This window comes from Notamacropus eugenii, chromosome 1, assembly GCF_028372415.1.
Source record: "Notamacropus eugenii isolate mMacEug1 chromosome 1, mMacEug1.pri_v2, whole genome shotgun sequence".
Taxonomy (NCBI): Eukaryota; Metazoa; Chordata; class Mammalia; order Diprotodontia; family Macropodidae; genus Notamacropus; species Notamacropus eugenii.
In genome coordinates, this window is record NC_092872.1 from 311,380,142 (window position 1) to 311,392,859 (window position 12,718).

Below are 12,718 nucleotides of genomic sequence, written 5' to 3' on the forward strand. Positions count from 1 at the left end.
GACTCTCATAGAGGATTTAATAAGTATCTCAAGAATCTAATCTACTTCTCTTAAAGAGAGATTTTGATTCCTAGGCAGCTAGGTAGCCTAAAATGAAAGCCTCTGTCCAAATCTAGCCTTGAACACTGACTCTGTGACCCTGGGCAGGTCACTCAATCTCTGTCTGCCTCAATTGCCTCTCTTACTTCCTAGGGGTCGTTGTGAGGATAAAATGAGATAATATTTACAAAGTATTTTGCAAACCTTAAAGCGCTATATAAGTGCTAGATATTATTATTATTATTATTCCTGTCAGGAGGGGAACAGGAGAAGGGGTTGCGAAGTTGGCCATTCTGTCATCTTCAGAGGAGATGCCAGACTGAATTCTATCTATCTGCTCCCTCCTCTAAATATTGCTTCTCTAGTGGAAATGATTTCATATTTTTAGATTCAGATTGCTTTCCTGGTTGCTGTACCTTAAACAGGAAGGGGTACAGCTTAGTTTATACCCAAAGGCTTGATCCCTTCCCATCAAATGCTAGTTATATAAAAGACCATCACAAACAGTGATTAGCAAATAAACCCATTTATCCAAACAGATAACAAAGAGAAAGCAGAAAACTTATATAGATTAGAATATATCAGAATATACACAGAGTAAATAAGCTCTCCTGTTGGGGATGAGATAGATCTCTCAGCTCAACCAGAAGAGAAGATCCCTGATGTCATCCAAGGAGAAATTCTTCATATTCTCTAAGCAAGGAAGCTGGAAATCAGGGACATGTTGGGAGACTGGATGGGGTTCCCCTACATATCTGCCTTCTAAAGTCTGTTGACTTTCTATGTTTCTCCCTGGAGAGGGCCTGGAACTGCAGGTGTTATCTCTTGAAGCAAGAAGCCAGAAGATCTCCCAAGTTCTCAAGCCAACTCAGCCCCTTCATTTAGGCATACAGTGTTGAGTCATCATCCTCTCCTCTGTAGAAAACCCTTATACAAATGCACCAGGCTTGAACCAAGGGTTACTCATGAGTCAGTCAAGTCCATTCCTAACACTGAAGCATAAATTTTGGGAAAGATAAGTAGTCACAGAGCATACATTCTGTTAAGGATACTAAAAAGAAGGCTAAATGGTACTGGAATAATGATAATTTGGACAACAGCTTACCATAAATCAGAGAGAATATGTCAGAATCCTGCACCAAAGAAGTAGTTGGCAACATAGTAAGAGCTACCATTTATATGGTGCTTTAAGTTTGCAAAGCACTTTATAAATATTACCTCATTTTTATGCTCCATAACAATCCTGAGAGGTTGCTATGTATTATTTCTATTTTACAGATGAGGAAACTGAGGCAGATAGAGATTAAATGGCTTGCCCAGGATCACAAACTAGTAAGTGTCTGAGGCAGGATTTGAACTCAGGTCTTCCTAACTCCTGGCTTAGCATTCTATCTATAGCATCACTTAGCTGCTTAGTACAACATGGTCCAATGGAAAGAGCATTGGTCTTTGAGTGAGAAGACCAGAGTTTACTAGCCATGTGATCTTGGGTAAATGACTTCAAAATTCTGAGCTTCAGTTTCTCCTTTCATAAAATGGGAAGATTTTAATATTTATACAGCCTGCTTCACATAATCATTGCGAGATAGGTGCTTTGTAAACTGCAAAGTGTTATTGAATGTGACATGACCATACTCCTTCCACATCCAGAGAAGGGGGCACAGAGAATATAGTGTAACTGAGGGCCCCATAGGACAGCAGAGGAGCAGAAAATACTGGAGGTCCTTACCCTGATGGTACCTGTGATATCCCTAGGCATGTGCATCAGCTTAGAGATTGGTTGTAATTCTTGCCTCTCTTCCTTCCAGCACATATCCATATGGATCAAGCAATGATGAGAGCTGTAAGATCAAATTCTGTTTAGTTCAGGGTCATGAGTCTGACTCATGAGCACATCCAAAATCACCTCTGGTTTCTATTTCCATAGAACAGTGCCTGGGAATGCAGTTGGCAAACCATCTAATCTAGAGTTCCCAAGGTTAAAGTTGATGATTTCTGTCATTCAAATTGGCCTCCAGCTTCCTGGCTCTGATCAGAGAAGAGCATTCCAGATCTCTATCCATTCAGTAAACATTTATTGAATTCCTAAGCATTGAAGGAACATAAACATGAATTAGATAGGGTCCTTCTCTTCGTTTAGGATAATAGATCATAAAGTTAGATCTGGAAAGGGCCTTGGGAGGACATCCAGGACAACCTTTCATTGGTCTGATGAGGAAACTGAGACCCAAAGAGACTGACCAGTTATAGAGGCAGCAGAGTCAGAGTTTCAACCTGGGTCCTTTGATGCCAAATCAGTATGGGGGAAGTGTGGGATAGGGGATATAAAAAGGACAGAAAATTAGTATTATATGAGCAAGAAGAAGTAGATCTCAAAGAGTAGGTTTGTTCTTGTATCACTATATTGGTCACTAAGAATGTTGAAAATATCCTGAAAATGACAGAGACCAAACATCTGAAGCTCATAGTAATAGTAATAGATAATAATAGCTAACATTTATATAGTGCCTACTATGTGCCAGGCACTGCTAAACACTTTACAATTATTATCTCAGTTGATCTTCACAACAACCTTGAGAAGTTAGTGCTATTATTATCCTAATTTGTACAAATGAGAAAACTGAGGGAACCAGGGGTTAAGTGATTTGCCCAGGGTCACTCAGCTAGTAAATATCTGGGGCTGAATTTGAACTCAGGTCTTACTGACTCCAGATCAATGCTCTAGCCATGGCGTCTCCTAGTTAGCATTCACATAGCACTTTAAGGTTTGCAAAGCAATTATCTCATATAATCCTCATCACAACCCTATGATGTCGGCGTTATTATTCCTCCATCAGAGGGGTTACGTGGCTTGCCACCCAGGTATCATTGTTGTTTCAGTCATGTCCAACTCTCTGAGACCCCATTTGGGGGTTTTCTCTGCAAAGATATTGGAGTGGTTTGCCATTTCCTTCTTTGGTTCATTGTACAGATGAGGAAACAGAGGCAAATGGGGTTAAATGACTTGTCCAGGGTCACACAGCTCGTAAGTGTTTGAGGCAGGATTTGAACTTCCTCATGACTCTATCCTGTAGTCATGCCAGTATGATTATCTTCATTTTAGGATAATAGATCATAAAGTTAGAGCTGGAAAGGGCCTTGGGAGGACATCCAGGATAACCCTTCCTTGGTCTGATGAGGAAACTGAGACCCAAAGAGACTGACCAGTTATAGAGCTGGCATTTCATCCACTGTGCCACCTACTTGCCCACCCATGTATCACACAGCTTACAAGTGTCTCCGGTAGGGTCCGAACTCAGATCTTCCTCATTCCAAGGTCAGCACTCTATTCACTGTACCTTTTTGGAAGATACAGGTATTTGAACATAAAAGTTTTCATTAGCATGGGGAACCACTAAGTAGGTCAGCTACCTATCTATGACTTAAGAGGAAAGTACAGGGAGTCACTTGAGCTCCACAAAGGTTGTGATAAATGTCTTCAGGGCTAATGTGTGGGAGGTAGGATTTGAAGTTGTCTCCTTATCTCAAAGCTAACACTGTATGTGTGTATCTGTCTGTCCATATATCTATCTGTCTGTCCATCTCCATCTATCTTTCTGCTTGTCTGTATATCTGTCTGTCTGTAATCTAACTATCTTATGCCATGCTGCCTTTTTCTCTGATGATAGCAATGAAATAAACAAGCATATCAGAGAGGAGAAAAAACCTAGCAAGAGCTCCCAGAGACACATTTACCCAGTGTCAGTGTGACAGGCATTGGGAGTGGCAGATAAAGCATTGGACTTGGAGTCATGAAGAGCTGGATTTGAAATCTTACTTAAACATTCATTAGTTGTGTAACTCTGAGCAAAAAACTAAACTTTTCTGGGTCTCAGTTTTCCTCATCTGTAAAATGATTTGACCCCTAAGGTCCTTTTAGCTCTAAATTTAGGGTCCTTTGACTACCTTTTAAAAGTTTCATAAAGAATTTTTGGGGTGCGTCATGGAAACTCAACAAGGTGATAAATTGTCAGTAGTTGCTGTCCTATTCTTTGATAATAGCTAAAGAAGAAATCCTCACTAGCAGCATGGATGTACACAAAACCACGCAACAAATAGGCTAATTTTAAACAGTTTCTATTTAGTGATGCACCTGTGGTATGGAAAGAGTGTTGGGCTTATGCAAATGTGTGAGTCCCAGTTCTACCACTTACCAGCTGTGTGACTGGAGACAAAGCAGTCTGCGTGTCTCAGTCTGCTCATCTGTAAGCTGGGGATAATCATATTGGCATGATTACAGTACAGAGCCATGAGAAAGGTGCAACACAAACCTCAAAGTACTGTATGAATGTGAGCTGATATGAGTGTAATCTCAATGCTCAGATTGAAAGTGGTATATAGGGGGAATTCTAAAGTACACAAGATCAACTCATTCTGCTTATTTTTCAGAAAAAGGTGAGGGGAAAAAACCCTGCAGATACAATCTGAAATTTTCTGAAAGGGGTAACTGTTTTTTCAAGCCCCTCAACCAAATAACCTTCACAAAGACTCCCAGGGCTGGTCAGATTTCAAGCCCAAAGTTGTACCTGTTTTCAATGCTTGTTCTATGACTCAAGATGAGCCACAGAGCCAGCTTCTGGGTTACACAGACAGGGAGGGGTGGGAAAGATGGATCCATTAATCACAAAGGTGGTTTAAGGTGGTTGATGGCTCTGCCAACTATAATCCGTAAAGGGAGCGAGAGAACATGAGATTCCCTAGATCTGTATAATGGAACCATATAGAAGGACAGTCTAAGAAGAGAATGTAGACCACTCCCCTTGCTTTATGTGTTACAAGTCATTTAGACTGGAATGCTTTGATGAAGCCCAGTATGTCCATCTGATCTCCAATTTCTTCTCTTGGCACTGAACACAAAGGCCTGCAACCACAGCCTGTTTTATAAATTTTAAAGCTTTATTCAAACATGAGTTAGTTCCTTAACCTTGACTGCATTTCTTCAGTCTAAAGAATGACCAATGAATCACATTGTTAGAGTTGGTACTCTAACAGCACACGGATTAGAGAAACCCCTATTCAGAACTGAAATTTTCCTATGATAAGCAATCAATAAAAAATCAATTTACTGTATTTTATTCACTGTATTAAGTGATGGGGATACAAAGAAATGTAAAAACACTATCCCTACTAAGTTGCTCATGCTCTAATGGGGGAAACAGCATATAAAATAAGTAGGCATATAGAAGACACACACACACATATATATATATATATATATATATATGTGTGTGTGTGTACTTGTAAGTACAATGTGTATGTTTCTGCATATTGTATAGAAGAGGAGAAGAAGAAGAAAAGAGGAGGAAGAAGAGAAGGAGAAAGAAGAGGAGGAGGAGGAGGAGAAGAAGGGGAGGCAATCTCATAAGGAAAGATAGTAGTAGCTGGGGGACTAGAAAAAGTCTCTGGAAGAAGATGGGAACTGAGCTAAGTTTTTAGGAAGCCAGGGAAGTTAAGAGGAGTAGGAGAGGGAGCAGAACATTCCAGGTATGGGAGATAGTGAGTGTACTGAGGTGGGAGATGGAGTGTCACTTTCAATGAAATAGCAAGTAAGCCAGGGTAGTGTGCAGGAAGGACAGTAAAGAGTAAGAAGGCTGGAAAGGTAGGAAGTTATGAAAAAGTCAAATTATAAATACCATTAAATGCTTAACAAAGTTCTTTATCCTGGAGGTAATAGGGAATCACTGGATTTTTTTAGTTTGGGGAAGGAGGCAGAATGATGTGGGCAAACTTGCACTTCAGGAAAATTATTTTGCATTTAGCTAAATTTTACATTTAGCAAAATTTTGCATTTAGGAAAACAACTGAGTGGATAATAAGATAGAGTGTGGAGAGACCTGAGACAGGGAAATGGCTATTGCAATTGTAAGAAGTGATCAGACTATGATGGTGGCTGTGTGATTAGAGAGAAGATGACTTATATGTGAAATTGTGTGAAAGTGGAAACAATTAGGTCGAACAGCAGATTGTATATAAGGGGTAAATGGCAGTGAAGAGTTAAGGATTACATCAAAGTTGCAAACTTGATTGAATGGAAAAATGGACTTGACCTCTACAGTAATAGAAAAGTTCAGAAGATACAAAGCTTTTAGAGGAAAGATAATAAGTTTTATTTTGGAACATGTTGAGTTTAGGATGCCAGTTCCAGTTGTAATATTAAAAATAGTATAAATGACTCCATTTTGGTTTTTAACTACCATTTTGCAAAGCTAAGTTTCAGTTTCAGCTGCTTGTAAGTCACTTGATTTTAAGGCACAAGTTTACTGACCCTCCCCAATGTCACCTGACGTCAAGAATACCCCTCTACCTCTCTCCTGATTGTCTCCCAATATAGTCCACCAATAAGAAATCTGGTGTCACAATCACTTCATCCTTGTTTTCATTCTTTCCAAATCATATATTAGCTGGGTAGAAACCAATGATCAATGCCCTTGGCTACCAAGAACCTTGGTCAGGGATTGTTATGCAACTGACATGCATTGCTCAATGAATTGTTGTCTGGATGTAACTACTTGGTATCTTTCTTCCACCATAACACAATTATACAGAAGAGAGTTGGTAATATAAGACTGTAGTTCAGGAATGAGACTAGAAATAGAAGAGGGAAGGGGGAAAAGGAGGAGAGAGGGAGAGAGAGAGGGAGGGAAGGGGAAGAGGAGAGAGAGACAGAGAGACAGAGAAAGAGACAGAGAGAGAGAGAGAGACAGAGAGAGAGAGACAGAGACAGAGACAGAGACAGAGAGAGAGACAGAGAGACAGAGAGAGAGAGAGAGAGAGAGAGAGAGAGAGAGAATAGGGCCTAGAACAAATCCTTGAAGGACTTTTGTAATTGGTAGTCATAAAGTGGATAAAGAACTGAGAGTAGAAGATGTCAAACAAATAGGTGGAAACTTAGGGGGAGAGAACAGTGTCCTGAAAACCTGAAGAAGGGTGTTACAGAGGAGAGGTTGATTGATAGCGTTAAATGCTACAGAGAAGTCAAGTAAAGGCCATTGGATTTGGCACACAAAGGGAGAAAGATCCAAGTTCCAACACTGTGAGTCCTGCAGCTGCTCTGAACCTCCTTATCTCTATTGATTTCTCTACCACCCTGCCTCCCCACCCCTGATTCTCAGCACCAAGTGTAGGTTAGCTTGATCAAAGGCACTTCAACTCTCTTATTACTTTTTTTTCTCCCCTAAATATTCTAATAGAAGTGCCAGTGTAATTGTCCTCCCCTCAGTTCAGTTGTTCCCTACAATCTCCTAGGAGATCTATTCCATGTAGTCCCCCACTCTCTCTATTATACTGGCTCTAGCTTTCCAAAGAGACTTCAAGCTCCTGAGGTCAGGAATTGTATTTCCTCTTTGCGTCTCCAGTGTCTAGCACACTCCTTGTACATTCACATCTTATTTGATTAAGCTTTTTTTTATTGTTCTGTACAGACATTGCATTTTTTCTTTTTAACAAATTAAAGGTTTGTGGTAACCCTTCATTGAGTAAGTCTATCTGTCCCATTCTTCCAACAACATGTGCACGCATCATGTCTCTATCACATTTTGGTAATCCTTGCAATCTTTTAAAACTTTGCATTATTATTATATCTATTATGGTAATTTGTGATCAGTGATCTTTGATGTTACTATTGCAATTGCTTTGGGGCACCAATTAACAAACAGCACCCATATAAGATGGTAAATTTAATTGATAAATGTTGCATGTATTCTGACTGCTCCATCCACTACCGTTATCCCACCTCTCTCCCTCTCTTGGGGCTTCCCTATTCCCTAAGACACAATATTGAAATTAGGTCACTTAATAACCATAAGTTATTCAAGTGTTCAAGTGAAAGGAAGAGTCAATTGATGTGGCAAACTCATTGTTGCCTTATTTTAAGAAATTTCCTTAGCAAGCCCCGCCTTCAGCAACCACTGTTTGATCAATCAGCAATCAACAACATGGAGGCAATGACTTCATCAGCAAAGATTGATTTGCTGAAGGTTCAGATGATGGTTAGTATTTTTAGCAGTATTTTAAAAATTAAGATGTGTACATTGTTTTAGACATAATACCGTGGCACACTTAATAGACTACAGTACATGCAATGGGAAAGTAAAAAATTCATGTGACTCATTTTTGTGATATTTGGTTTTTTGCAGTGGTCTGGAACTGAACTTGCAATATCTCTGAGGTATACCTGCACAAAAGAGGTACTCCATCAATGTTTGCAGCTGCTGCTAATTGTTTACTCACTTCAAAAGACCTCTCAAATGACTTACAAATGATTCCTTGGATTGCTTAATCTGCAATAAAAATAGTCATCTTCTTCAACATGTAGACCATCACATCCATCCAGCTATTAATAGTGGAAGAAGGATGTGCTTGACATAATCTCACCAGTTTGCATTGGGCCAGAACCCCCTGGCAGCTCATCAGGGCTGGCCATGGATCAAGTGAAAAAGTGATTGGTTTGTTTTTGGTATAATGTCTTTTTGTTTCAATTAACTCTTCCTATGATGATCTTGAAGAGAAAGTATTGTAGAAAAAGTCTCAGGTGTAATTTTCTTTTTATTATTTTGAATAATTGAGATAGACAATATAATACTTTAGTTTAGGCTTAACTATTCCTTCTTCAAGATTTCTCTTTATCTCCTCCTTGGCTTTCAGGTTTTTAATCTGCAAGAGGTAGTATAGAGTAGTTGATAGAGAGTAAATCTCATAGTCAGAAAGACCTGAGTTTAAGTACAAAAAATGATACCTGTGATCTCTGGCAAGTCACTTAACCTCTCTGAGCATCCCCAAGGAACTCCCAAAGATTCAAAGTTCTTGACCTCCATTAGAAGAGGGAGCTCCATCACCGCAGAGCTCACTACACCTATGAAATCATAGGTTGGGACAAAAAAAGAAGGTAAAATCTTATCAATTCACTCTAATTAAGGTGAAAGATCAATCTAAATTAATTAAAATCTGATGAAAAAACTTGAAAACATTTTACTACTTTCAGATACAGCATACACATGAATTGCTGACTCAAGAAGGAGAAACAAATCTGTGGCAAAATTTCCCCAGTAATTTTTATCCTTTAAGTTCTTCTTGATACTGGTAAATAGGAAAAATGGATTTCACTGTATCCTTCTGCTCTCACTCTCAGGTTCCTCCTTCATTCTACTTTCCTACTTAGCAAATTGAGACCTGAGGTGGTGGTATGGTTCAAAGCTGAGAGGGAATTGGCATATTTGAGCACATCATAATTATTTAGAGCTGGAAGATTCTTTGAGATCATATAGGCCAACCCAAGAAAAATAAAATAAATCCCCCAGATTCACACTAAGCAGCAGAACTAGGTCCTTCAACTCCAAAAAGTCAGTGTTCTCCACCATTTCCTGGAGCAGCTAGGTGGCATAGAGAATCAAGGATTAGGCCTGGAATCAAGAAGACCTGAGTTCAAATCTAGCCTCAGGCACTCACTGGTGCCCAGAAACCCTGGGCAAATCACTTATCCTCTGTTTGCCTCAGTTTCTTCATCTGTAAAATGGGGGTAATAATAGCATGTATCTCCTAGGATTATTGTGAGGATCAAATGAAATGTTAGTTGCATTGTGCCTGGCACTCAGGAAGCACTATATAAATGCTTGCTGTCATTATTATGATATGTTTCTTTTGAGTTCATTCATCCCTAAGAACTATTTGCAATGAGCATATTCATTGTCTGAACACAATCAGTACTGCTAGAGATTTTTATTCTTTCAGTGGATAGAATACTGGGCCAGGAGTCAGGAAGACTTGAATTCCCTCAGACACTTATTACCTTTATGATTCTTCTCTTAAGATGCTTTTTAGTTGTGCTACTCTCCTTTTAAGAAGTCACTTAATCTCTCCTTCTCTCTGTCTCAATATCCCCATCTGTTAAATGGAGATAATAATTGCATCTACTTCCTAGGTAAATACTTTTCAAACTTTGCTATGCAATGTGAATGCTAGCCATTATTATGAGTGATAACATCTTATAGCATATGGATCATAGGCCTAGAGTCTGGCTCTATATCTAAGGTTGGAAGGGACTTCACAGCCCAGCCAATTCATTTGTTCATTCATATGAGAAAACTGAGATCCAGGGAGAATAAGTGATTTACCCAAGGCCATACAGGTAGCAAGTCTCAGAGGGAAGCTTTGAGAGACAGAGCCATCTGACTCTAGAACTTGTATTAGTTCTACTGTACCATAGTTGACTTGATTTTTAACCAATAATTGCACTCCCTTCCCCAAGGCCCAGAATGTTATTGTAAGATGCTAATGAAGTGTTAAGACAACTGTAAAGATACAACCATGCTTTTTAGTATGGGTGAATAGCTTTCTCTGGTGGACTTAAAGAGAATGGTCTCATTGGACATGAGACAATTAGACTTTCTTTGATGGGACTTTAAATAGTACTTTGTGAAGGAGACCCCTCCACAGAAGAGGAGATTTCTCTCCTCTTCCATCTCCTCTCCACTCCCACTTTCTCCTCCCAGGAGTGATACACTTGAAAGTTTAATCTGCATTATTGACATTTTCCCCATCACTTTCTTGAGTCTAGAAATCAAGAAAACAATACATCAAGCCTTTATTTGTAACATTTGCAAACTTCTTTTATTAAAATATTTATTTATTTTTAGTTTTCAACATTCATTTCCTCAAGATTTTGAGTTCCAAATTTTCTCCCCATCTCTCCCTATCCCCACTCCAAAACACAGTGCATTCTGATTACCCCTTCCACCAATCTGCCCTCACTTCTATCACACCCCTCTCTTCCCTCATCCTCATCTTCTCTTTTCTTGAAGAGCAAGAAAAATTTCTATACCTCATTACCTGCATTTCTTATTTCCCAGTTGCATGCAAAAACAATTCTCAACATTCGTTCCTAAAGCTTTGGATTCCAACTTCTCTCCCTTCCTCCCTCCCCAACCATCCCTACTGAGAAGGCAAGCAATTCAATATAGGCTATATATGTGTAGTTTTGCTAAAGACTTGCATAATAGTCATGTTGTGAAAGACTAACTATATTTCCCACCTTCCTATCCTGCCCCCCATTTATTTTATTTTCTCTTTAGACCTTGTCCCTCCCCTAAAGTGTTTACTTCTATTTACTCCCTTCTCCTATTTGCCCTCCCTTCTATCATCCCCCACCCCACATATCCCCTTCTCCCCTACTTTCCTGTAGCGTAAGGTAGATTTTCATACCAAATTGAGCATGCATGTTATTCCCTCCTTAAGTCAAATGTGATTAGAGTAAGCTTCACTTTTTCCCTCTCACCTCCCTCTTTCCCCCTCCATTGAAAAAATTTTTCTTGTCTCTTTTATGAGTGATAATTTGCCCCATTCCATTTCTCCCTTTCTCCTCCCATGACAGTACTCTCTCACCCCCTTAATTTTATTTTTTTAGATAGCATCCCTTCCTATTCAACTCACCCTGTGCCCTCTGTGTGTATGTGTATGTGTATGTGTATGTGTATGTGTGTGCATGTGTGTGTGTATGTGCATAATCCCTCCAACTCCCCAAATACTGAGAAAAGTTTCAAGAGTTACAAATATTATCTTTCCATGTTGGAATGTAAGCATTTCAACTTTAGTAAGTCCCTTATGATTTTTCTTTCCTGTTTACCTTTTCAAGCTTCTCTTGATTCTTGTGTTTGAAAGTCAAATTTTCTTTTCAGCTCTGATCTTTTTGTCAAGAATGCTTGAAAGTCTTCTATTTCATTAAATGACTATTTTTTCCCCTGAAATTATATTCAGTTTTGCTGAGCAGTTGATTCTTGGTTTTAATCCTACTTCCTTTGACTTCTGGAATATCATATTCCAAGTCATTTGATCCCTTAATATAGAAGCTGCTAGATCTTGTGTTATCCTGATTATATTTCCACAATACTCAAATTGTTTCTTTCTGGCTGCCTGCAATATTTTCTCCTTGATCTGAGAACTCTGGAATTTAGCTATAATATTGTTAGAAGTTTTTCTTTTCCGATCTCTTTCAGGAGATGATCAGTGGATTCTTTCTATATTTATTTAACCCTCTGGTTCTAGAACATCAGGGCAGTTTTCCTTGAAAATTTCATGAAAGATGATGTCTAGGCTTTTTTTTTTTTTTTTGATCATGGCTTTCAGGTAGCCCCATGATTTTTAAATTGTTTCTCCTGGATCTGTTTTCCAGGTCAGTTGTTTTTCCAGTGAGATATTTCATATTGTCTTCTATTTTTCCATTCTTTTGGTTTTGTTTTATGATTTCTTGGTTTCTCATAAAGTAATTAATTTGCATCTGCTCCATTCTAATTTTTAAAGAACTATTTTCTTCAGTGAACTTTCAAACCTCCTTTTTCCATTTGACTAATTATGCTTTTTAAAGCACTCTTCTCCTCACTGACTTTTTGGGTCTCTTTTGCCATTTGAGTTAGTCTATTTTTAAAGGTGTTATATTCTTCAGCATTTTTCTGGTCTCTCTCAGCAAGCTGTTGACTCGCTTCTCGTGATTTTCTTGCATAGCTCTAATTTCTCTTCCCAATTTTTCCTCCACCTCTCTTACTTGATTTTCAAAATCCTTTTTGAGCTCTTCCATGACCTGAGAACCTTGCATATTTACTATGGAGGTTTTGGATGCAGAAGCCTTGATTTTTATGTCTTCCTCTGATGG